Below are 27,288 nucleotides of genomic sequence, written 5' to 3' on the forward strand. Positions count from 1 at the left end.
AGTTGTTTATCACTTCAAAAACGGTATCACGCTATTGGGCAATCTATTTGTCTCCTCTTCTGAGCGGTCGAGATTTTTAGATTCTGGGAAGATCCAGGGATTTTGTCAGTATATTATACTGTGAACGCCCGTTACCCCTGTAGGGGTTCAAGTATCTGGTGAGTGCGGGACCACAGGGAGTGAGCACGATTTTTGCACAGAAGATTTAGATCAACGTTGTTTCACGTGGAAGAAGCACACAGCACTTTTATTTATTTTTTTATTGCATGGAACTTTTGCATAAAGACTTTTCACTTACAGTATGAGTACTGTCTGTTGAAAGCACACAGCACCATATATATATTTATATTTATTGATTCACTCAATTTGTGCATGAAGCAGAAATGGAATGAGGATTTTGTTTTAGCACTGGAACACATTTGAAATTTTTTGTTTGTTATTTGGATTATCACTAAGCATTTTTTCGTTTTTGTTTTGTTCTGTTTTTTATATTGTACCACCCACACACTATTATTAATTACTATTGACACTAGTCTACACTCTACACTTTAGGGTGGCGCCACCACCTGCTTTTCATATTATTTCATACAGGGAGTTATCAGCTTGCTGAGTTTTTGCAAAGTCAACAGATATTCTTTGCATACAGTATATTGAACAGATATAACAACACACTTTTAATGGAATATTTAGCAGACCAAATGGAGCAAATAAGAGAAGTTCATTGTGAGGGTTTACATACACTTTAAAGTTTACTTTTGATCTGTTATATACAGTACCTCTAAAGCATTGAGTTATATCTGTTTGATTGATGCAAGAAAATAGCAGTTGGTCCTGCCTTGAAATGCTGTGTGCTCTTTGCCCCTGCTGACTCATATTGATTTGTACTATTTCAAGTTACCTTTGCCGACTGCAGAACACCTCCCCCATATGCTATAAAGATGGGGGGGTGTTGTGTGGTCCTAACACACCCCTTGACTTATAGTGACAATGCTACTCCTCCATAGATACAGTACAGTAAGAAAGCATTGTCACCTGAAAACCAATGTAATCACCACATCTAAGGACTGGTGCACAGTCATTTTGTAATAGGAAGGGACTATCCCCAAACTGTCCCCACAAAGTTGGGAGCGAGAAATTGTCCACTATGCTGGATGCTTACTATGCTGACAATTTAAGTGTGCTCTTCACTGGAACTAAGGGGCCAAGCCCAACCTCTGAAAAACAACCCCACACAATAATCCTCCCTCCACCAAATGATTTGGATCAGTGCACAAAGCAAGGTCCAGAAAGACATGGATGAGCGAGTTTGGGGTGGAGGAACTTAAAAGGCCTGCACAGAGTCCTGACCTCAACTTGATAGAACACCTTTGGGATGAATTAGAGCGGAGACCGTGAGCCAGGTCTTCTTGTCCACATCAGTGCCTGACCTCACAAATTAGCTTCTAGAAGAATGGTCAAACATTCCCATAGACACAGAGAGGACGTTTGTTAGAAAGTCTGTTAGACCCCCAGACATACTACAGACATGATACAGGAGATGGTCAGAGACTGCAGACAGGAGATGGACCATTAGACCCCTTTCACACTGGAGGCGTTTTTCAGGCGCTTTAGCATTAAAAATAGTGCCTGAAAAAAGCCTCATCTGCAATCCTAGTGTGAGAGCCAGAGTGCTTTCACACTGGAGGGGTGGCTGGCAGTACATCATTTTTTTTTCCTGCAAGTAGCTTCTTTGAGGCGCTTTAGTGTGTGTACCACTCCTAAAGCGCCCCTGCCCATTGAAATCTACCACGGTAAAGCGCCGGTAAAACTAGTGGCGTTTTGCCAGTGTGAAAGGGCTCTTAGTACATCTCATTATTCATCATATCTATAGATGGACTACTGAGACGCAGGAAGGGACAGGGGCTGTGTATCCTATGCAATCTATCATGCCATAAAACATCTAGAGCAAGGGCAGCCCAGAGCACATGTAAAGGGATGCTGGGGTTGCCATCATCCAGCACACTGAACACTGACTCACCTAGGTTCTCTCTGCAGCCCAAGATAGAGATGGGAGGGGGAGACATTCCAACTGGAGTTGGTAGAGACAGTGCGGGATCCCAGACTCCCAGTGTGAGTAATTCATTTCTGCACATCAGCACTCAGCAGCCACTGAAAACTAGAACCCTTGTGTCAGGAAGAGAAGAGGAGCGGACGCCCCCCCCCCCCCCCGAGCACTGCCAAAAGGAAGGGAGAACTCTGGCACTTCAGCGCCCCCACCTCTGCAGGTGCCTGTGTAACCCTGCGCACTCTGCCTAGGATCGGCCCTGAGAATGGGTCTGGCAGACTGAAACAGATGTGTGGGTATAAAACAACTTTATTAAAATAATCATATGGTACAGTTCATGGCTCTGGACAATTGCATTTCTTAGGGATGTGACCAAAAGTGCAGCATAGTTTTATTAGATGTATGAAAGTGAAATGATGTGGGTAGGGGACTTACCGACCGCCCTATAGCAGTTTTCTCCGCAGGATAGCGTATACCATATATACAGTGCCTTGAAAAAGTATTCAAACCCCTTGAAATTTGTTACAAGCAAAAATGTAAATGTATTTTATTGGGATTTTATGTGCTAGACCAGGGGTGCCCAACCAGTGGCCTGCGGAGTCCTCTCATGTGACCCGTGAACTCTTGCTCTGGGATGGAATATAATAGAATACTGTTATTAAAGGTAAGTTTAGTACTAAAATCACAGGGCCAGATTCAGGTAGATCCGTGCAATATTTGCGTGGGCAAAGGGCAACGATGTTTGCTCTGCGCCCACGCAAATATTTTGAAATGCCCGCGATTCACGGAGCAGTAGCTCCGTAAATTGCGCGGGCGATATGCTAAATAGCCGGGCGTAAGGCTGCCTAATGTAAATGATCCCGCCGGGGGCGGGAATCATTTAAATTAGGCGCGCTCCCGCGCCGAGCGAACAGCGCATGCTCCGTCTGGAAACTTTCGACGTGCATTGCGGCAAATGACGTCGCAAGGACGTCATTTGCTTCTAAGTGAACGTGAATGGCGTCCAGCGCCATTCACGAATCACGTACGTAAACGATGTGAAATTTAAATTTCACGAGCAGGAAGGGCGGCTATACTTTAGCATTGGTTGCCCCTGCTATAGCAGGAGCAATCTTGCGCTAAAGTCGCCGTACGGAAACTCCGTACCTTGCGTGCGCAGGGCCCGCGCAACTTTTGTGAATCGGTGGTAGTATGCAATTTGCATACTATACGCCGATCACAATGGCCGCGCCCCCTAGCGGCGAACGCAAGAATGCAGCCTGAGATATGAAGGCATAAGGAGGCTTATGTCTGTCATATCCTAGGCTGCAGTCGGTGTAACGAGGTTCCTGAATCAGGAGCACTCGTTACACCGGAGCAAGTAAGCACTTGCGCCGCGCAACCTATGGTTGCACGGGCGCAAGTGCTTCTTGAATCTGACCCACAGTGTATAAATGGGCATATGTGTTCTGCAGTGGTTACTGGGCTTTCAAACTGATCCGCAGGTGCAGAGCAGTGCGGGTTACCTGCACTGAGCCTTAGACTTCTATTACCTGCGAGTTTGCTGTGCTTTCTGAAAGTGCACCACACCTACAGGATATAATAGAAGTCTATGGCAAAGTGACGCTAACCTGCAGGAAAGCCACAGGTGAACTGTGCTGCACCCACGGTGCTGGAAAACAACAGTATGAAAGCAGCCTTTGTGCAGAGATCCACAGCTTAGGTGGAATAATCTGTCCACAGGACAACCATTAGTCATGCACTTCAAAAATATGGCCTTTATTGTAGAGCAGCAAGAAGAAAGCCATTGTTGAAAGAAAGCCATAAGAAGTCCAGTTTGCAGTTTGTGAGAAGCCATGTGGGGGACAGATGGGACCAAAATTTAACTTTTTGGCCTAAAAGCAAAACGCTATGTGTGACAGACAGCTAACAATGCACATCACCCTGAACACACTATCCCCACCGTGAAACATGGTGGTGGCAGAATACAGGGAGATCTTAGAAGAACACCTCTTAAGCCCTATACACACGATTGGCTTGTCCGATGAAAACAGTCCGTGTGTGGGCCCCATCGGTTTGTTTTCCATCGGTGAAAAAAAAAAAATAGATCATGTTTTACATTTTTCCTATGGATAAAAAAACGATAGAAAAATCCGATCATCTGTGTGGAAGTCCATTGGTCAAAAATCCATGCATGCTCAGAATCAAGTCGACGCATGCTCGGAAGCATTGAATTTTTCTCAGCATGTCATAGTGTTGTACGTCACCACATTTTGGCACGGTCGGATTTTTGACTGATGATGTGTAGGCAAGACTGATGAAAGTCAGCTTCATCGAATATCCAATGGAAAAATCTATCAGATTAGATCTGATCATGTGTACAGGGCTTTAGAGTTTGCAAAAGACTAGAGACTGGGGCGGAGGTTCACCTTACAGCAGGACAACAACCCTAAACATACAGCCAGAGCTACAATGGAATGGTTTAGATCAAAGCTTATTTATGTGTTAGAACAGAGGTCTCCAAACTGCGGCCCAAGGGCCAGATGTGGCCCTTTGCTAGCCTTTATCCGGCCCTTGGGGCACAATTTCTTCCAATGACATGAGGCACTATTCCTCCCATTGACACCAACAATGGGGCACTATATTATCCACTGATACCAATGATGGGATACTATTTCTCCTACTAATAGGGGGAATACTCCTCTTCCTATTGACCACCAACCCTGAGGCCATATATGTTCTCACTGATGCCAAGCCAGTGACTTTCTTCCCTTGCTGGCCCCAATCCGGCCCTCCTAAAGTCTGAAGGGCAATAAAGTGGCCCTTTATTTGTAAAGTTTGGAGACCCTTGTGTTAGAATGAGCCCAGTCAAAGTCCAGAACTAAATCCAATTGAGAATCTGTGGCAAGACGTTCCCTATTCAATCTGAAAGAGATTGAGCCATTTTGCAAAGAAGAACGGGCAAAAATGTCACTCTCTAGATGTGCAAAGCTGGTAGAGACATCCCCAAAAAGACTTTCAGCTGTAACTGCAGCGAAAGGTGGTTCTACAAAGTATTGACTCAGGGGGGCTGAATATAAATGCACGCCACACTTTTCACATATTTATTTGTAAAAAAAAAAATCTTGAAAACCATTTGTCTTCCACTTCGTGTTGGTCTATCACATAAAATCCCAATAAAATATATTTACGTTTTTGGAAATTTTCAAGGGGTATGAATATTTTTTTCAGGCACTGTACGTGATCCTGCACTTCCGGGTATCTGCAGTGTTGCTCCTACTGTGATTCTTTACAGCGGAAGCTGATCAGCAGGTCTCATGGACTCAATGTCCGTCGGCACTTTACTGATCGTTCGGTAGACAGACAGAACGGTAGTCTGTCTATGTAAACAAGGCGTACTAACAGAATATTAGTAGGGACGGCATGGATCCTGTGTTCCTGCAAAGCAGGGACATAGATCCATGCCTTTCCCTAGTAAAAGCACCTCCCACACTACACTAAAACACTAGCTAGGCACACAGTTAACCCTTTGATGGCTCCGGATGTTAAACCCTTCCCTTCCAGTGTCATTAGTACAGTAAAAGTGCATATATTTAGCACTGATCACTGTATTGGTGTAATCACTGCTTGTTTCATCTAGAGCAGTGGTCTCCAAACTTTCTAAACAAAGGGCCAGTTTGTACTTCAGACTTTGAGGGGGCCGGACTGTGGCTAGTGAGTAGAAAAAAGGGATTTTTAATAACAGCTTACCTGTAAAATCCTTTTCTTGTAGTACATCACGGGACACAGAGCAGCATAGCCATTACATATGGGTTATATAGTGTACCTTCAGGTGATGGACACTGGCACTCTCCGACAGGAAGTTCCCTCCCTATATAACCCCCACCCATAGTGGGAGTACCTCAGTTTTGTAGCAAGCAATATGCATCCCAAAATTCCCCATAAGAGGGGTGGGAGCTCTGTGTCCCGTGATGTACTACAAGAAAAGGATTTTACAGGTAAGCTGTTATTAAAAATCCCTTTTTCTTTATCGTACATCACGGGACACAGAGCAGCATAGCCATTACATATGGGATGTCCCCAAGCAATGCTCCATGAGGGGAGGGAGACAACCAGAAAAAAACAAACAGGAGGTGCCACCGGACAAGAGGAGATTAAACTGCGGCCCGTAGTACCGCCTGCCCAAAAGCTGAATCAGCGTTCCTCCTAACGTCCATTTGATAAAATTTTGCAAATGTGTGGACAGATGACCAGGTTGCTGCCCTGCAGACCTGGGCCATAGAGACCTGGTGATACGCTGCCCAAGAGGCACTCATAGCTCTAGTGGAATGAGCCTTAACCGACAAGGGTGGACTCTTCCCCTTCAGGCCATAGGCCTGTATAATCGTCTGCCTAATCCACTTAGAAATAGTGGCCTTAGACGCTGCCTGGCCCTTTTTGGGCCCTTCCGGCAGAATGAATAAGACGTCCGTCTTACGAATCTGGGCTGTAGCTTCCAAGTAAATCTTTACAGCTCTAACTACATCCAAGGAATGTAGTAACCTCTCTTCCTTAGAAGAAGGTTTTGGAAAAAATGATGGAAGAATCACATCTTGATTAAGGTGAAAATTCGATATCACCTTAGGCAGGAAGGACGGAAGTGGCCGCAAAACGACCCTGTCCTTATGCATTAATAAATAAGGTGCCTTACATGACAAGGCTGCCAACTCCGACACTCTTCTGGCGGATGCCATGGCCACCAGAAACACTAGTTTCCTAGTCAAAAGGACCAAAGGGATCGCGGACAAGGGCTCAAAAGGCTGCCTTTGCAAGGCCGATAGAACCAAATTTAGATCCCAAGGATACAGGGGAGCTTTAATCGGGGGATTCACCCGAATAACACCTTGTAAAAAGGATTTCATTAAGGAATGGGCAGCCAAAGGTCTCTGGAAGAAGACCAACAAGGCAGACACCTGCCCCTTGATTGTGCCGACCGCCAAACCTTTTTCCACTCCCAACTGTAAAAACTCCAGGATTCTCCCAATGGTATATTTGCGGGGATCCCATTTCCTGGTTTCACACCAGGTAATATAGGCCTTCCACACCCTATAGTATATTAACCTGGAAACTGGTTTTCTTGCGTTTATAAGGGTGGAAACGACCTGCCCTGAAAGGCCTCTGTTTCTGAGAATCAGGGACTCAGCCGCCAGGCCGTTAAATTTAGGGCCTGTAAGGCAGGGTGGTGGAATGGCCCTTGTGAGAGGAGGTCCGGACGTAGAGGGAGGACCCAAGGCTCCTCTACGGTCATCCTTTTTATCAAGGAGTACCAAGGTCTTTGGGGCCACGCTGGGGCCACTAGAATCGCTGGCTTGCGTTCCCTTTGAATTCTGTGAAGAAGACGGGGTAGCATCCGTATTGGAGGGAAGGCATAGATTAGCGCAAACTGATGCCAAGGGCACACCAAGGCATCCGTGCCGCAGGCCAATGGATCCCTCGTTCGGGAGACAAACTTTGCTACTTTGGCATTGAATCTGGACGCCATAACGTCCACCTCCGGGGTACCCCACTTCCGGCAAATGTCCTGGAACACTTCGGGGTGGAGGGACCACTCCCCTGGGGACATCTGTTGGCGGCTGAGAAAGTCCGCTTGCCAATTGTCCACCCCGGGGATAAAGATAGCTGAGATGCAGGGGACATGGGCTTCTGCCCATAAAAAGATCCAATCTACCTCCCTCTGGGCTGCCTGACTCCTGGTGCCACCCTGGTGGTTTATATAAGCTACGGCAGTGGCATTGTCGGATTGTACCCTTACTGGGGAGCCCTGCAGAACCTCCGTCCAGCCCAAAAGAGCCAACCGAGCTGCTCGGATCTCTAAGACATTTATGGGTAGGGCTGATTCTGCCCTTGACCATTTCCCCTGTAGGGTTAAATCGTCTAGGACTGCACCCCAGCCTGATAGGCTGGCATCCGAGGTTACTATCCTCCATGAGGGGGGACTGAACGATCTTCCTTTCAGAAGATTTTTTGTGACTAGCCACCAACACAGACTCTGCCTTACCGCATAGGGAAGGGAAATGGGAAGATCCAAGGCCTGGAGTCTTTTGTCCCAGGCCGTGAGAATCGCTCTCTGTAGCCTCCGAGAATGGATCTGGGCATAGGGTACTGCCTCGAAGGTGGCCACTAGCTTTCCCAACAGGCGCATGCAGAGGCGTATAGATGGCCTTGTGCTGCTTAGGACTAAGTGGATTAACTCCCTTATCGAGTCCACTCTGGACTGGGGCAGGAAGATCCGTTGTCGTCTTGTATCTAAAATCAGACCTAGATACTCCAACCTTCTTGTGGGCTGTAGGGCCGATTTGTCCCGGTTTAGAACCCAACCCAGGGACTCTAGGCAGTTTACTGCTAGCAACACTGCCCGATTTAAGCCGGCCGCTGAGTGGTCGACTACCAGAAGATCGTCTAAGTAGGCCATGATCAGAATGCCCTGTTCCCTTAGGATGGCTAACACGGGGGCCAGGATTTTCGTAAAAACCCGAGGGGCCGTGGCTAGTCCGAACGGAAGAGCCACGAACTGAAAATGCCGATAGTTTAGGGCAAAACGCAGATACTTGTAATGACCTGGGAATATCGGAACGTGCAGGTATGCGTCCTTTATATCGATGGAGGCCAAGAACTCCTTTCCTTGGAGGGCGGCCACCACCGAACGAATGGACTCCATTCGAAAGGACCGGACTCTTAAAAAGCGGTTTAATGACTTTAGGTCCAGTATAGGCCTGACGTCGCCGTTTGGCTTCGGGACAATGAAGAGGTTTGAGTAAAACCCTTGTCCTTGATCCCCTGCTGGTACTTCCATAATCACTCCTTGAGATAGGAGTCGCTCTAGGGCGGACAGAAGTGATGCCTGCTTTTGAGGGTCGCCTGGAAGTCTTGACGTTTGAAAGTGAGGAGGGGGGAACTCCCGAAACTCCAGCTTGTACCCCTGAGTCACTGAGGACAGAACCCATTGGTCGGTAACTTTGGCCCCCCACAACTCCGAGAACAACCGGAGTCTTCCCCCCACTCGAGAGAGTGGGGGCGCCCCTTCACAAGGCTGCCTTAGGGGCAGCCTTAACCGGCTTACGGTTCCACGGTCTCTTGTTCCCTGCAGGTTGGCCTTGTGGCCTGTTTGCAGCTGCGCGTCCAGGAGGCCGTCGATACTGCCTAGAGAATGAGGGCCCTGGAACTGGAGAGGTTGGACGCTTAAAGGGACCCCGGAACCTTTTCTTAACCGGCAAGAGGGTGCTCTTACCACTAGAGATCTTTTGAATATATTTGTCAAGATCTTCTCCAAACAATCTCTCTCCTTGAAAGGAGAATCCTGTAAGGAGCTTTTTGCAGGGGGTTTCTGCAGACCAGTTCTTTAACCAAAGTAATCTTCTCATGTGAACCAAATACAGGGATAGGCGGGACGCCTGTTGGATTGAATCCTTGATAGCGTCTACCGCGAAACATAAAGCTCTAGGTAGGTCGGCCAAGTCCTGAGCCTGTTGAGCCGGGAGGTCCTTTAGGGCCTGCTTGGCCTGGTCTTTTAAAGCCTGGCAGACGCCAATGGCAGCTACAGCTGGCTGGACCACTGCCCCCGCTGTGGCAAAGGATGCCTTCAGTAAGGTCTCAAGCCTTTTATCCACAGGATCTTTGAACATGTGAATATTGTCCACTGGACACGTTAAAGCTTTATTGACACATGATATGGCTGCGTCAACAGTGGGGACAGCCCATTTTTTTGAAAACTCCTCCTCTAAAGGGTACATAACTGTGAACCTTTTAGGAGGCAAAAAAATCCTGTCTGGCTTAACCCAGTCCTGAAATATCAGGTCCTTTAACAAAGGATGGACCGGGAACACCAGGTTGGCTTGGGGCGCTTTTAGGGAGCCCAATGAGGAAACAGCGGAAGCCAGAGGCTGAGGCAAAGGCATTTTAAAGGCTGACCGCACCATATCCGTTAAGGACTGAACCCACAATTTTTCTGCGTGAGAAGCTGAAAAAGGTTCTTCTATAGTAGAATCCTCAGAACCTAAATGGTCCAGGTGATCCTCAGCCTGGTCTCCTGTATCTTCCAATTCCTCAGTGGAAAGGACATCTTCCTCAGGAGATTCAAACCTGGGAGACGGGGATCTAGCCCGCTTCTTCCCGGATAAAGAGGCCGTAATAAGAGCGGCCATCCTTTTTTCAAATCCACCCAAGGTGGAGGCTAACATCTCTTCCGTGACATAGGAAGGAGTTGGTTGAATAGGGCCCGCCATAGCACCTAGCAACCCCGATGGCTCACCCAGGGCAGCAACCTCCGGATCCTCCGGGGAGGTAGGGGCAGGTGGATTCTGGGAAATATCCTCCGAGCCCGATGGGGAACCCTTCGGCTTTTTAACACTTTTAGCATTTTTAGCGTTCCCTGCACCCTTAGGAGCCATGATAAACAAATCTGAGATACTCCGCTAATATACAACTAACTGTAATAGCTGGAGGAAAACACACATTTACATAAATGAGGAAAAAATTAGGCTAGGGTAATGTTAGACAGAAACTAAACTTCCCAAAACCTAACAAGAGAAAACAATATTGAGCCCCAAGGGCTTAATCACATCCTAATATTGCTTCCCTTAATGCTGGGCTAGGAGAGTACCTAATAATAAAAGTACTCTGACTGCTACTTAGTACACCGGCTTTCCAGAGAAAATATGAGCTTAAACAGCTCTTTAGCAAGGTGTGTACAAAAAAACGGCCACTAGGTGTCACTGTGTCAGCATAACATAGGCAAACCTATCCTGCTCAGCTCAGCATCGCTGCTCCGTGTCCCTTCACAGCCTTCAGCAGACTGACAGGCTAAATAGAGTTTTCCCCTCTGATGTACAGAGGGGAGGGAACTCCCCGGGCGTCCCCCGCCCCCTCCACGCAGTGTCGGCGCCTATAACAGTGCGCGCGCACGCTCCCGACGCCGCTCTGCAGGAAGCAGGAAGCCATGTGGGGAGAGGAGCCCAGGAGCTGCTGGAAGCACACACAGACATCAGGAAGTAAGTATTTTACCTGACATGCTCCCCTTTTACATCTCATGGAGCAAAAAAACACCTTGTAGCAGCAGCAGCAGTCTATTAGCCCAGCCAGAGGAACAGTATACCTGGGTGTTTGAGCCATCCAGTCATGCAGACTTTGTGGTTTCTCTTTAGCCTATGCACAGAGGCATAAAAAGGCTTTCCCCCAGAGTCCCCCTGTGGGGAGCCCACTGACAAACCAAGTTCCGTAGGCCCCCCGCTTACCTTTCCACGCCGCAGGGTATTGCTCATGCAAGAGGCCCAATCTTCCCCCTTCACCGTGGGTATGGTCATAGACCTTCAGGGACCGGGGTCCAAGTCAGGAACACCACACACCTGGACCTATACAGCACTACTGGCAGCAGGTATTCATAGGTTAAAAAACCCAGTCCTGGAACCCAGAGTCCAGCCCTCCAAGGAGAGGCATTATAGGCAAAACCCCATCCACGAATTGGGGCCCGGGTACCGTCCACTTTGGCTATGAAGCACCCTGGACGGATCCGGTCGGCTGGCCCTGGTCCCAAGGACAAACTGCAGGCACAACCTTCAACGTGCACCAACACCTAAGACACTGGCGAAAAAACTGAGGTACTCCCACTATGGGTGGGGGTTATATAGGGAGGGAACTTCCTGTCGGAGAGTGCCAGTGTCCATCACCTGAAGGTACACTATATAACCCATATGTAATGGCTATGCTGCTCTGTGTCCCGTGATGTACGATAAAGAAATACTCTGACTACATTAGAAGTAAACAATGCCTCATCATTGGTATCAATGGGAGGAATAATGCCCCATCATTGGTATCAATGGGAGAAATAGTGCCTCATCAGTGGTGTCAGTTGGAGAAATAGATCCCCTTCATTTGTGTCAGTGGGAGAAATGGTGCCCTAGTGTTGGTATTAGTGGCAGATATTTTGCCCCACTGTGAGTGTCAAAGAAATAGTGCCCCAAGTACTGGATATAGGCAAGCAAAGGGCCGCATCCAGCCCCTGGGCCACAGTTTGGAGACCACTGATCTAGAGGCAACAGAAAAAGCAATTATACTTACCGTATTCCTTGCTCCCCCTGGCAGCCAGCACTCTTCTTCTCAGTTTGATGCCCTGGGTTGTAAGTGGGTGCACGGTATCCTCCCTTACAATTGCAGGACTGCTGGTCCTGCATTATACCTAATCATGTCAGAGTGACTGACTGGCTTTCAGGGGCTGGTCTTGCAGGACGAACTATAGTTCTAATAGTTGCTTTTTACTTTCCATTGACAAGATAGGAATTTAACTAAAGTAAGTAGAAGAAGCCCCACTGCTAAGGGTTATTATTTTTGTTTTTACTTTTCCCGAGGTTCAGCTTTAAAGTATATTTAAAGACAACTTGTTTTGTTTTAAACCAAGTAACTAATAGTTGAAACCCTTTTAATTTTTTTTGTCTGTGTTCGCGCATTTTCAACACTTTCTCTGACTTTTTAAACGATAAGAAAAAGTTTTGGCTTTGGATGGACTTAAAAAATAAGGTTAAGACTGAGGGAATTTCAATGTGACCTCATGAAAGAATCAAGAGAAAGAATAACTAAACACTCTTACGTAGTTTGTGAAGCATCATTCTATCATACAATGGTAATTTGGTAAACTGTTATGCCGCGTACAAACGATCGGAAATTCCGATAAGAAAAGTCAGATGTGAGCTTTTGGTCAGAAATTTCGACAGTGTGTATGCTCCATTGGACTTTTGCTGTCGGAATTTCTGCCAACAAAAGATTGAGCGCAGGTTCTCTATTTTTCCAATGGAAAAAGTTCCTATCTGAAAATATGGTGTCTGTATGCAATTCCGACGCGCAAAAAGAATGTATGCTCAGAATCAAGCAGAAGAGCCGAACTGCCTATTTAACTTCATTGATCTTGGCTCGTCTTACGTCTTGTACATCACCACGTTCTTGACGGTCGGAATTTACGAGAAGATTTGTGTGACCATGTGTATGCAACACAAGTTTGAGCCAACATTCCGTCAGAAAAAATCCACGGTTTTCTTGTCGGAATTTCCGATCTTGGCATAACTCCGACAAGAAAACCGTGCTCTCAATTTTTTGTTGGCTTTTGTCGGAATTTCCAATCGTGTGTACGCGGCATTAAAGTGAATCATTTGGCAACAGCAGCATCAACCAAATTTCAATCTTGACTTTTTTAGTGCGAGTTTCTGGTTGTTATTGGGAACTGCGTCAGGCAAGGTCCTCAACATGGTACTGCTAAAGATATCAGTGGAGTGAATTGGTTGCATCATATTGAATGTTTATGAAATAGCTAAAGTGTAACTCAACTTTTGTTAAGAAACAAAACATTCCCCCCTGGGTTATCCATGTACACTGCAAGGATTATGACAACCTTTGTTGCAGATTCCTACCTTTTGTTATTCTGAAGAAATCCATGTGTGTTTGTCTGTGCCTCTGGGCCGAGTGGGTCTAATGGAAGTGGTTTCATAATTATCAGTCAGCTGTGCAACTGCAGGCCACTAATGAGGAAAGCTGCGGGGCCTGCATCCCTTTAGACGTGTTCCTATTGGAATATGCCTAAAATCTGACTTGTGCCTTAGGCAGACTTCTGGGAAAATTGGTAAGCCAATCACACAAGCAGGAAATGATGTTTCTGGGGGGTGGTCAGTACACATTCTGTGTACTGAACACTCTATGTAGCATATTGCATAGCATTTATAGAAAATTATAGTGACTGCAGATTAAAAAGGAAAGGTCATTTTTAATAACATTCAATTACAATATTTTTTTCTTTATTTTTTTTCCCCCCCACAAAAGTGGAGTTACCCTTTAATAATATAATAAAACAAACAGTAAAAAAGGTATAACTTTTGAGCATATACTTTTATTCAAAGACCGATCCACATTTGACCCATATAATTTACCATTAATACAGACAATGCACAAAAAAGCTGTAACATAATTAGATGTAGCACCTAAAATATATATTTTTTTTGTCTTTCATCACTTTTTGGGTATTTACCATATATAGGAAATATTTACTTCTTTCGCATTATATTTATTCCAAATCAAAGGATAATATTTATTGTAGCCTAAAAAAGAAAGTGTATTTGTTCCCCTTCTGCAACACAGTTTGCTGCCTAGTAACCACACTTGATTGACAGTTACATGCTCATTACAAGTGTGAGAGGGTGGACATTGTTACAGATGGGAAATAGGGAAAAACGAGGATAATTTCAGCTGTCAGATTGCTGTATAGGGAGAATAAAATATGACTGGCACCATCAGTACAGATAAAATAAATAGCACAGAAAACAAGCACCCTATACGACTGACTTCATATTAAATACATGCAATCATTTCATCCAATAATAAAACACAAGTAATAACTGAATTCCGCAGTGTTAAGTAGCTTCTCCTAACTATAAGACGTATACAGTAAACCAGTATAAATGATTTTAGTTTAGTGCATGCAGATTGTGTAGGAGATCATTTATAATTGGTCTTTACTCATCATTTTGCACTGCTTTATTGAATCAGATTTTATGATTAGAAGGTTGGCGAGAGTCAATTCACAGAGACAGATTGCGATCACTATAATAAGCTGGACAACTATCAGAACCCAAGAACCAGTGGCAACAGGTATCCCACCATCCACAATTCCTGAGCAAGGTCACCATGGATGGTTCTGCAGGTGGTCCTGCTGTGTAAAGCTTAATGAACTGTTACAGTGGATGCTGTACTGTGAGGATATTGGCTGTAATGCTTGCTAGTACTCCCCAGCCAGTGAAAATACATGATCATCTTATACAGGTGTCTGCTAACGTTTCCCTACCTTTAGCAGGTCTGGGCTTGCTGCTCTCTCGCTCTCGGAGCACAAAGACTGGTGAAAAAGCTAGTGAGATGCTAAGATGCTGATCCGTTACTCTGCTTAGCACCGGTTCCTTTCAATCAGCTTCAGCAGCCTGTGTTGAGTCGAGTGTCTCATTCCTTATCTTACTGCAGGGGGAGCATGTGTATGAGCAAGGGAGACAGGGAGGGAGCGATGTAGTCAACTGGAGGAGAGCTGCAAGACGAGAAAAAGAAATAAAATCAGCTGAGACAAATGCAACGCTAAAGAAAAGCATAAAAGAAAAAAAGGGATGAATACAAGGACAGCATTTAAATGGAGAATACACATTGAAATACCTCTACTAGAGTGCAGTATCACAAAGAATGGTCAGAAGTAAAAGCCTATATAAGAACACATTTATCACAGATTTTCCTCGATTTGAGTAGTTTGCACAAAGCACCTATAGCAACCTGCACCGGATATACTGCCAAAGTGTCTGGTCAAGATGTAGCTTGTATACAATATGCTCTTAAAGTGTTAGTTTGCCTTTTGAGAAAAAAATTCAAAGGTGAACTAACATCGTACACCATGGGTGCGCAACCTGTTGCCCTCCAGCTGTTACAGAACTACAGTCCAACGAGGCATTGCAAGGCTGACATGCGCATGGGATGTACTTTTACACTCCAACATGACAATAAACCAAAACAAGGCCAAGTCAACCTGTCATTGGCACAAGCATGATTCTTAGCCCTCTTATGCTGGAGGGCTAAAGTTTTAGCACCTATGCCAATCACCCCCCCACCTTGCGGTGTCCGCTGTACTTACCTCTGTGATTGCTGAGCTGTCAGTGATCATGCAACTGGTGCAGCAGTCCAGGGATTAAACATCCTTGCTCTTCTCTCTTCTTTGCACAGTGCTTCTGGGAAGGATCAGAGTTATTCCAATTGGTCAGAACTGGCACAGAAGAGTGGGGATTTTAAATACTTGGACCACTGCACCAGCTGCACTGCACTGGGCACTGACCACTCAACATCCATGCAAATAAGTACAGAGGGGACAGGGGGGTGTTTCGGGATTATGCATGTTCATCTAAAAATTTTATTTTCTCGTTTTGGATAGAGTGGGGATAGATTAGAACTTCAACATCACGTTTCTTTGGCTATCCTGCTGACAATGGCTTAACTAGACAGTATCAAGAAAAAAAATCTTCAACAGCAACGCAGACAGAAATAAAAATCCTAATTATGGTACCAAAAGCAGAAAGGCAGTATGTCTTCACCAAAAAACAAAATTGGGACCTTTAGGTAGAATATTACTAAAAAGACATTAACATGAATGGACAGAGGTAGTACTTGTTGCCTCTTAACAAACAAGACTTACAGTTGCAATAAAAAGTATGTGAACCCTTTTGGAATGATATGGATTTCTGCACAGATTGGTCATAAAATGTGATCTGATCTTCATCTAAGTCACAACAATGGACAATCACAGTCTGCTTAAACTAATAACACACAAATAATTACACGTCACCATGTTTTTATTGAACACACCATGTAAACATTCACAGTGCAGGTGGAAAAAGTATGTGAACCCCTAGACTAATGAGATTTCCAAGAGCTAATTGGAGTGAGGTGTCAGCCAACTGGAGTCCAATCAATGAGATGATATTGGAGGTGTTGGTTACTGCTGCCCTATAAAAAACACACACCAGTTTTGGGTTTACTTTTCACAAGAAGCATTGCCTGATGTGAATGATGCCGCGCACAAAAGAGCTCTCAGAAGAACTATGATTAAGAATTGACGTGCATAAAGCTGGAAAGAGTTAAAAAAGTATCTCCAAAAGCCTTGCTGTTCATCAGTCCACGGTAAAACAAATTGTCTATAAATGGAGGAAGTTCAGCACTGCTGCTACTCTCCCTAGGAGTGGCCGTCCTGTAAAGATGACTGCAAGAGCACAGCGCAGACTGCTCAATGAGGTGAAGAAGAATCCTAGAGTGTCAGCTAAAGACTTACAAAAGTCTCTGGCATATACCAACATCCTTGTTAGCGAATCTACGATATGTAAAACACTAAACAATAATGGATTTCATGGGAGGATACCACAGAGGAAGCCACTGCTGTCCAAGAAAACCCCATTGCTGCACGTTTGCACAAGAGCACCTGGATGTTCCACAGCAGTACTGGCAAAATATTCTGTGGACAGATGAAACCAAAGTTCAGTTGTTTGGAAGAAACACACAACACTATGTGTGGAGAAAAAGAAGCACAGCACACCAACATCAAAACCTCATCCGAACTGTGAAGTATGGTGGTGGGGGCATCATGGTTTGGGGCTGCTTTGCTGCGTCAGGGCCTGGGTGGATTGCTATCATCGAAAGAGAAAAAATGTATTCCCAAGTTTATCAAGACATTTTTCAGGAGAACTTAAGGCCATCTGTCCACCAGCTGAAGCTCAACAGAAGATGGGTGTTGCAACAGGACAACGACCCAAAGCATAGAAGTAAATCAACAATAGAATGGCTTAAACAGAAGAAAATACGCCTTCTGGAGTGGCCCAGTCAGAGTCCCGACCTCAACCCGATTGAGATGATGTGGTATGACCTCAAGAAAGCGATTCACACCAGACATCCCAAGAATATTGCCGAACTGAAACAGTTCTGTAAAGAGGAATGGTCAATAATTACTCCTGACTGTTGTGCACATCTGATATGCAACTACAGGAAACGTTTGGTTGAAGTTATTGCTGCCAAAGGAGGTTCAACCAGTTATTAAATCCAAGGGTTCACATACTTTTTTCACCTGCACTGTGAATGTTTACATGGGGCCAGATTCTCAAAAGAATTACGCCGGTGTATCTACAGATACACCGGCGTAATTCGAAAATCCCGCCGGCGTATCATTGTTTTGCATTCTCAAAACAAGATACGCCAGAATTAGGCTAGGATCCGACTGGTGTAAGTCAGTTACACCGTCGGATCCTAAATGCAATACTACGCTGGCCGCTAGGTGGCTTTTCCATCGATTTCAGCGTCGCATATGCAAATGAGCCGAATACGCCGATTCCTGAACGTTTTTGCGCTGCTTCGCCGTAGTTTACGTAGTTTCCGTAAGGTTACCCCTGCTATATGAGGGGTAACCTTACATCGGTCCGCCGTATGCCATGTTAAGTATGGCCGTCGGGACAGCGTCAGGTTTTTCCGTTGTTTACGCAACTCGTCGTGAATAAGGCTGTGCGTTAATTACGTTCACGTCGCAACCAATGTATTTGCGGCGTACTACGGAGCATGCGCAGTGGCCTACGCTTAAGGCTGGCCCATGCGCAGTTTGTTCGGCACGGGGGCGCGCTTAATTTAAATACAAGCCGCCCCCTTTGATTTACGCGGGGACACGCCGGGCCATTTAGACAACGCCGCCGCAAATTACGGAGCAAGTGCTTGGAGAATACGGCACTTGCCCCAGTAAGTTGCGGCGGCGTAGTGTTAATGGCATACGCTACGCCCCGCTTGTAGATACGCTGATCTACGAGAATCTGGCCCATGGTGTGTTCCATTAAAACATGGTAACATTTAAATCTTTGTGTGTTATTAGTTTAAGCAGACTGATTGTCTATTGCTGTGACTTAGATGAAGAACAGATCACATTTTATGACCAATCTGTGCAGAAATCAATATCATTCCAAAAGGGTTCACATACTTTTTAATGCAACTGTATGGGATGTTAGTTAATAGTATTAAGGGTTATGATGTCTTGACCTGTGTCTATTTTACCCTATTGCATTGTCGTTTACATTACTTGTCATTCTGCTTCCTGAGTACCCTAAAAAAAAAAAAAAAATCCTAGGAGCTGTTAGAAGACAGTCTGTCCCGATTATATATATATATATTATATATATATATATATATATATATATATATATATATATATATATATATATATATATATACACACACACACACACATACACATACACACATACACACACACATACACACACAATATTACCAACAGTAGGGGGACGCCTGCCTTTACATGCGCATGAACTTTAATTCAATCCCAGTCTAGGGTTCAATATTGAGTTTTCCCACCCTTTGCAGCTATAGCAGCTTCAACTATTCTGGGAAGGGTGTCCACAAAGTTTAGAGGTGTGTCAATGGGAATTTTTCAATGGGTTTCGTCTAATAAGACATCACCTGATCATCATCAGGTGATGTCTCATTAGACTAAACGTGTCAGGGTGGGCTCTGCTGATGCCATTGCGTCAATTTTACTAAAGCGTTTTTTATCTTCACAAAATGTGAGTGTTCCTTTTATTTGATAAAATACCCCATTTTCTTAATGGCATTACACTATGTGGCCCTCAATTTTTTTCCTTCTTAACCATACCACACGGAAGAAGTGTAGTATACATCCTGCTCCTCATTTAACCATTGTGTGGGTTACCAATTTGGAGAGCTATTGGAAGCACCATAGGAATACCTTAATCCCAGCCAGAGGGTGTCTATATGGATGCCTACATTTCTTGGTGTACTTCACCACAAGCTCTGTTAACTCATTAGGCATAAGCCGAACAACCCCCCCCCCCCCCCCGTTTGGTTCGCACCAGAGCCTTAGAACGGACTGAACATTTAGAACCCCATTGATGTCTATGGGACTCAAACGTTCGAATTCAAAAGTGCTAATTTTAAAGCCCAATATGCAAGTTATTGTTGTAAAACGTCTTTGAGAACCCTGGTCTTGCACCACAAAAAAACATTAATGGAAAAAAACGTTGATTGTGCTAGCTGCAGTATTCTTACGTGGTTTATTGCCTGTGTCCTCTGTAGTTTGCACCTAAAGCTACTTGGTGTGTACTGGCCGTGTGCTCTGTAGCTTGCACCTAAAGATTCAGGAGCAGTGATTTTAATGATGCTTAAATTAAAAATAAATAAAAACATAATGAAAAATTCCTTTAAATATTGTACCTGCTGGGTGTCTATTAGCATGCCTGTGAAAACGTCTTTGAGAACCCGGGTCTTGCCCGAGGGAACATGTATCAATGGAAAAAAAGTTTTAAAAAACGGTTGTTTTTTCAGGGGTCCTGAAAAAAAAGACGACCGTTTTTAAAACTTTTTTTACATTGATACATGTTCCCTGGGGCAAGACCCGGGTTCTCAAAGACGTTTTCACAGGCATACTATAGACACCCAGCAGGTACAATATTTAAAGGATTTTTTTATTTTTTTTAATTTAAGCATCATTAAAATCACTGCTCCTGAATCTTTAGGTGCAAACTACAGTCAGTACACACCAAGTAGCTTTAGGTGAAAACTACAGAGGACACAAGCAATAAACCACGTAAGAATACTGCAGCTAGCACAATCACCTGCCTGCCAGTAAATTAGGAAGAACTGATCTAGCTAAACTATACAGTGTATAAATATATGTACAACACCTGGGATGTATATATATCCTCTACACACTATAACATTAACTGCCTGCCTGCTCTATCTACCTGCAAAAAATGACACTCTGTCCTCTCAACCACCGCAACACAAGGCCGACCTGCAGGCGGCCTTTTATAGTGTGGGGCGTGCACTAAACCCACTGAGCCATAATTGGCCAAAGCCACCCTGGCTCTCCGTTTTTTGCAAGCTGTGATTGGCCAAGCATGCTGGTCATAGTGCATGCTTGGCCAATCATCAGCCAGCGATGCCACAGTGAATTATAGTCTGTGAAACGTAACTCGAATTTGGCGCGAACGACCCGTTTTGTTCGTATTTCGACGAACGATCGAACATACGATGTTCGAGTCGAACATGAGTTCGACTCGAATATGAAGCTCATCCCTATTAGGCATATGCCTGTCTGAGTTCAAATCCTCCAGTAAGGCCTCGTACACACGACCGAGTTTCTCGGCAAAAACCAGCAAGAAACTTGCTGTTTTTTTTTTGCCGAGGAAACCGGTCATGTGTACATTTTTCGATGAGGAAACTGTAGAGGAACTCGACGAGCCAAAAAGAGAGCATGTTCTCTTTTTCCTCGACAGGAATGGCGAAAATTGGCTTGTCGAGTTTCGACAGCCTAACAAGGAACTCGACGAGCAAAACTATGTGTTTCGCCCGTCGAGATCCTCGGGCGTGTGTATGAGGCCTAAGCCTTCTACCAATTGGTGGTGGATTATCTACTTGCAACCCTTCTATATATCTGTGTTTTCTTTTTTAAGTCACAATGATGCCATGACAATCTACCTATGGACTTGGACTCATTCACATGTTCGATCTTTTCTGTGGATATCACGTTCTTTTTGTACACAATATATTTGTATTGTTGATTTACGTGTTGTGTCCCTTCATGGTTTCAATCACACATTACCTAAGCTTTGTCATATATACTGATTATCATATAATCACTATTTAAATTTTAGTTCATTCTGAAATTGCATATTAGCGCTGCACTTTCATTTATTTTCTCGGTTTGAAATTGTTCTTTTGCTGTGCTGGCTGCTGTTTATTATTTAAAGAGACAGTGCAGTATATTTTTCACATGCCCCATACACAGGACTGATATGGCAGCACAGAACCCCTATTTATCTAGCCCGTATGTCACAGGGAAGAAGAAGAGGGAGGTTTCTTGGAGGTACAGAAGTTTAAAAACATATAAAGAGTTTGTGCTTAATACAGTGAGAAGTCTGATGTGCGTCACTGGGAGTGAGGTGACATGGAAGCTGGGCCGGAGGAACAGCATACAGGCTCTGTCGTAAGTGCTGCACTGTGTGGAAAAAGTTTAGCACAGTAAAGCAAGTGTGAAGTCGCTGTGAAGTGAGTTGTGCACAAATTAATTGTAGCAAGAAATTTGTTCTCTTCTACGTTTGGCCTTAATGTAAAGATGGTTCGCCTTAATGCAGAATTCTCATGGCCACAGTCTCCGCCTGCTCAATACAATCATAAGCAAGCACCGTTCAGTGTCCCCAATTAGACCACACAGGTTTTTAAAGTAATTTATTGGGCAGCTCTGGGGGTCTTCTTCCAACTTCGGGGGTCTTCTAAATTCAGGAGTCTCTTTTGACTCTCCGCTGCCTTCTCCCACTCTCTGGTGCCTTCTCCGCGCTCTCCCCCGAAGTCGGAAGAAGACCCCCGGAGCTGCCTAATAAATTACTTTAAAAAAGCTGTCTAGTGTGTTTTTTCTTGAATGTTTTACCCCCCAGGTGAATGGGTTGGGGTATGATGTACCCCATACTCATTCACATAGGGTGGAGGGCCTGGATCTTGGGGACCCCTTATTAAAGGGGGCTCCCTGATTTAGATAAGCCCCCTGCCCGCAGACCATGTTGATGTCCTCATCAACATTGGGACAGGGTGCTTTGGGGTGGGGGGGCTGCTTGCTCGTCCCCTCCCCCTTTCCTGACCGGCCGGGCTGCGTGCTTAGGTAAGGGTCTGGTATGTATTTTGGAATCCCCCGCGCTGTTTTTTCGGGCCTGGTGTGCTCTTGGAGGGGGAACCCTTGCCGTTTAAAAAAAAAAAAAGTTGGCGTGGAGTTCCCCCTAATTATTTGGGGGTCAAAGTCGCATCCCTGCTAATTGAAGTCGTACTTCAAGTCATGGGGCAAAGCCGGATCCACAGTTGTATGACTGTCTTGTTAAAATCGCGGCCACGAATCGTGGCAAAATCACGGTAAATTGCGCGACTTTGAAGTCGCATAAGTGTGAAAGGGGCCTCCCAAGTGTCCTGGGCACGCTCAACTGGCAGCAGCAAAGTACAGCAAAAGAAAGCAAGCTTAGCACAAAGATGACCTCTCACTACTGATGCTGTGTAACTATCCTTCAGCCAGTAGACTTTTCCCCGGTGGTTGCTCCTATAGGTAGGCTGGATGGAGTTGGCTGGGACAGGCCATGCACACTCACTGCAGCTTGTCAAAAAGCCTGCCAAGCACTTTTTCCATTCCTTTCTCTGTAGTGCAACCTCTGCTAAAAAGGCAGACACCTGACTGTAGCCTGTTTCCTAACTTTAAACACCAGATTACAAGGTGTTTGTTGATTTTTAACTACCCAACCAAAAACTGTAATGCCCTGTACACACGATCGGTTCGTCTGATGAAAATGGACCGATTTCATCGGACGAACCGATCGTGTGTGGGCCCCATCAGTTTTGTTCTCATCGGTAAAAAAAAAATAAAATAGAACCAGTTTTAAAATGTTCGCATGGTTAAAAAACCGATAGAAAAAAAGATAGTCTGTGGGGAAATCCATCGGTCAAAAATCCACACATGCTCAGAATCAAGTCAACGCATGCCCCGAAGCATTGAACTTCATTATTCTCAGCATGTCGTAGTATTTTACGTCACCGCGTTGGACATGATCGGATTTTTAACCGATGGTGTGTAGGCAAGACTGATGAAAGTCAGCTTCATCGGATATCTAATGAAAAATTCCATCGGTTCATTTCCATCAGATGAAGCGATCGTGTGTACAGGGCATAAGCGTTCGCCAGCCAGATCTTACCACAATGATTTTACAATCATTTTTTCTTTTATATGCAAGCCACAATTCTGTATACTCCTTTGTGAAAGATAACAGCAAAATATAATTGTCTACATGTCACTACTAGAGACAATAAGCACAGTTTTGCTTGGCATAATCCACAATCTTGGGCTTTTTCTATATAACTGAAAATCCCTAAATTTATAACAGCACCTTAGAATTTCTGCTGGTCATAATGCTAGGATTATCTGGAGAAAAGTTTCCTCTTAATAAGTTCCATCACTGTCATTTAACAGTCAAGTGCCAGAGCATTTACTGGACCCAGGCCCTGATTTACTCCCTGTGCCGCCCCAAGGCCGGGTCCTTTAATTCCCACACACACACAGGGGCCAAGTGATATAGCCGCCAAATGTATCACGGGAGCGTGCCCGCAAGAACTAACCCATATGCGAGAAAGCTCGCATGAAGGGGGTTAGTTCTTGCAAGGAGGAGCCGAGACAGCCACCGATCCCCCATCACAGATTCCCCCCCCCCCCATCAAGAAGCCCCCATATAAGGTCATCCATCACAAAGCCCCCCATAAAAGATCCCTCATCACAGACAATGTAATATAAAATAATAGTTCAACTCACCATAATGCAGAATGACTGGGAGCCCTGATGTCACTGTCCCCAGCCAGCAGAGTGCTTCCTTACATCTCAGGTGTCACTGTCCCCAGCCATAGGAGTGCTTCCTTACATCTCAGGTGTCACTGTCCTCAGCGGAGTGCTTCCTTACATCTCAGGTGTCACTGTCCTCAGCGGAGTGCTTCCTTACATCTCAGGTGTCACTGTCCCCAGTGGAGTGCTTCCTTACATCTCAGGTGTCACTGTCCCCAGCGGAGTGCTTCCTTACATCTCAGGTGTCACTGTCCTCAGCGGAGTACTCCTTACATCTCAGGTGTCACTGTCCCCAGCGGAGTGCTTCCTTACATCTCAGGTGTCACTGTCCCCAGCGGAGTGCTTCCTTACATCTCAGCGGAGTGCTTCCTTACATCTCAGGTGTCACTGTCCCCAGCGGAGTGCCTCCTTACATCTCAGGTGTCACTGTCCTCAGCGGAGTGCTTCCTTACATCTCAGGTGTCAATGTCCCCAGTGGAGTGCTTCCTTACATCTCAGGTGTCACTGTCCCCAGCCAGCGGAGTGCTTCCTTACATCTCAGGTGTCACTGTCCTCAGCGGAGTACTCCTTACATCTCAGGTGTCACTGTCCCCAGCGGAGTGCTTCCTTACATCTCAGGTGTCACTGTCCTCAGCGGAGTACTCCTTACATCTCAGGTGTCACTGTCCCCAGCGGAGTGTTTCCTTACATCTCAGGTGTCACTGTCCTCAGCGGAGTACTCCTTACATCTCAGGTGTCACTGTCCCCAGCGGAGTGTTTCCTTACATCTCAGGTGTCACTGTCCCCAGCGGAGTGCTTCCTTACATCTCAGGTGTCACTGTCCCCAGCAGAGTGCTTCCTTACATCTCAGCGGAGTGCTTCCTTACATCTCAGGTGTCACTGTCCCCAGCGGAGTGCTTCCTTACATCTCAGGTGTCACTGTCCCCAGCGGAGTGCCTCCTTACATCTCAGGTGTCACTGTCCTCAGCGGAGTGCTTCCTTACATCTCAGGTGTCACTGTCCTCAGCGGAGTGCTTCCTTACATCTCAGCGGAGTGCTTCCTTACATCTCAGGTGTCACTGTCCTCAGCGGAGTGCTTCCTTACATCTCAGCGGAGTGCTTCCTTACATCTCAGGTGTCACTGTCCCCAGCGGAGTGCCTCCTTACACCTCAGGTGTCACTGTCCTCAGCGGAGTGCTTCCTTACATCTCAGGTGTCACTGTCCTCAGCGGAGTGCTTCCTTACATCTCAGGTGTCACTGTCCCCAGCCAGCGGAGTGCTTCCTTACATCTCAGGTGTCACTGTCCCCAGCCAGCGGAGTGCTTCCTTACATCTCAGGTGTCACTGTCCTCAGCGGAGTGCTTCCTTACATCTCAGCGGAGTGCTTCCTTACATCTCAGGTGTCACTGTCCCCAGCGGAGTGCCTCCTTACATCTCAGGTGTCACTGTCCTCAGCGGAGTGCTTCCTTACATCTCAGGTGTCACTGTCCTCAGCGGAGTGCTTCCTTACATCTCAGGTGTCACTGTCCTCAGCGGAGTGCTTCCTTACATCTCAGGTGTCACTGTCCTCAGCGGAGTGCTTCCTTACATCTCAGGTGTCACTGTCCTCAGCGGAGTGCTTCCTTACATCTCAGGTGTCACTGTCCCCAGCGGAGTGCCTCCTTACATCTCAGGTGTCACTGTCCCCAGCGGAGTGCCTCCTTACATCTCAGGTGTCACTGTCCCCAGCGGAGTGCCTCCTTACACCTCAGGTGTCACTGTCCCCAGCGGAGTGCCTCCTTACATCTCAGGTGTCACTGTCCTCAGCGGAGTGCCTCCTTACATCTCAGGTGTCACTGTCCTCAGCGGAGTGCCTCCTTACATCTCAGGTGTCACTGTCCCCAGCCAGCGGAGTGCTTCCTTACATCTCAGGTGTCACTGTCCCCAGCGGAGTGCTTCCTTACATCTCAGCGGAGTGCTTCCTTACATCTCAGGTGTCACTGTCCCCAGCGGAGTGCCTCCTTACATCTCAGGTGTCACTGTCCTCAGCGGAGTGCTTCCTTACATCTCAGGTGTCACTGTCCTCAGCGGAGTGCTTCCTTACATCTCAGGTGTCACTGTCCTCAGCGGAGTGCTTCCTTACATCTCAGGTGTCAATGTCCCCAGTGGAGTGCTTCCTTACATCTCAGGTGTCACTGTCCCCAGCCAGCGGAGTGCTTCCTTACATCTCAGGTGTCACTGTCCTCAGCGGAGTGCTTCCTTACATCTCAGCGGAGTGCTTCCTTACATCTCAGGTGTCACTGTCCCCAGCGGAGTGCTTCCTTACATCTCAGGTGTCACTGTCCCCAGCGGAGTGCTTCCTTACATCTCAGGTGTCACTGTCCTCAGCGGAGTGCTTCCTTACATCTCAGCGGAGTGCTTCCTTACATCTCAGGTGTCACTGTCCTCAGCGGAGTGCTTCCTTACATCTCAGGTGTCACTGTCCTCAGCGGAGTGCCTCCTTACATCTCAGGTGTCACTGTCCTCAGCCAGCGGAGTGCTTCCTTACATCTCAGGTGTTACTGTCCCCAGCGGAGTGCCTCCTTACATCTCAGGTGTCACTGTCCCCAGCGGAGTGCCTCCTTACATCTCAGGTGTTACTGTCCTCAGCGGAGTGCTTCCTTACATCTCAGGTGTCACTGTCCCCAGCGGAGTGTTTCCTTACATCTCAGGTGTTACTGTCCTCAGCGGAGTGCTTCCTTACATCTCAGGTGTCACTGTCCCCAGCCAGCGGAGTGCTTCCTTACATCTCAGGTGTCACTGTCCCCAGCGGAGTGTTCCCTTACATCTCAGGTGTCACTGTCCCCAGCGGAGTGCTTCCTTACATCTCAGGTGTCACTGTCCCCAGCGGAGTGCCTCCTTACATCTCAGGTGTCACTGTCCCCAGCGGAGTGCCTCCTTACATCTCAGGTGTCACTGTCCTCAGCGGAGTGCTTCCTTACATCTCAGCGGAGTGCTTCCTTACATCTCAGCGGAGTGCCTCCTTACATCTCAGGTGTCACTGTCCTCAGCGGAGTGCTTCCTTACATCTCAGCGGAGTGCTTCCTTACATCTCAGCGGAGTGCTTCCTTACATCTCAGGTGTCACTGTCCCCAGCGGAGTGCCTCCTTACATCTCAGGTGTCACTGTCCCCAGCGGAGTGCTTCCTTACATCTCAGGTGTCACTGTCCTCAGCGGAGTGCTTCCTTACATCTCAGCGGAGTGCTTCCTTACATCTCAGGTGTCACTGTCCCCAGCGGAGTGCCTCCTTACATCTCAGGTGTCACTGTCCCCAGCGGAGTGCCTCCTTACATCTCAGGTG

At 46.2% G+C, this 27,288-nt stretch overlaps 1 protein-coding gene across 1 annotated transcript in view; it reads right to left on the bottom strand.

The window, feature by feature from the left end:
• RASGEF1A (RasGEF domain family member 1A) overlaps positions 1-15,110 on the bottom strand; it is a 607,128-nt gene extending 592,018 nt beyond the window's left edge. The window contains exon 1 of the mRNA XM_040320681.1: positions 14,880-15,110. The gene's annotated coding sequence lies outside the window, so the exon portion shown is untranslated. The remainder of the gene's footprint in view (positions 1-14,879) is intronic.
• Positions 15,111-27,288: the final 12,178 nt, after the last annotated feature.

Source organism: Rana temporaria, chromosome 8 (genome assembly GCF_905171775.1).
Source record: "Rana temporaria chromosome 8, aRanTem1.1, whole genome shotgun sequence".
NCBI lineage: Eukaryota > Metazoa > Chordata > Amphibia > Anura > Ranidae > Rana > Rana temporaria.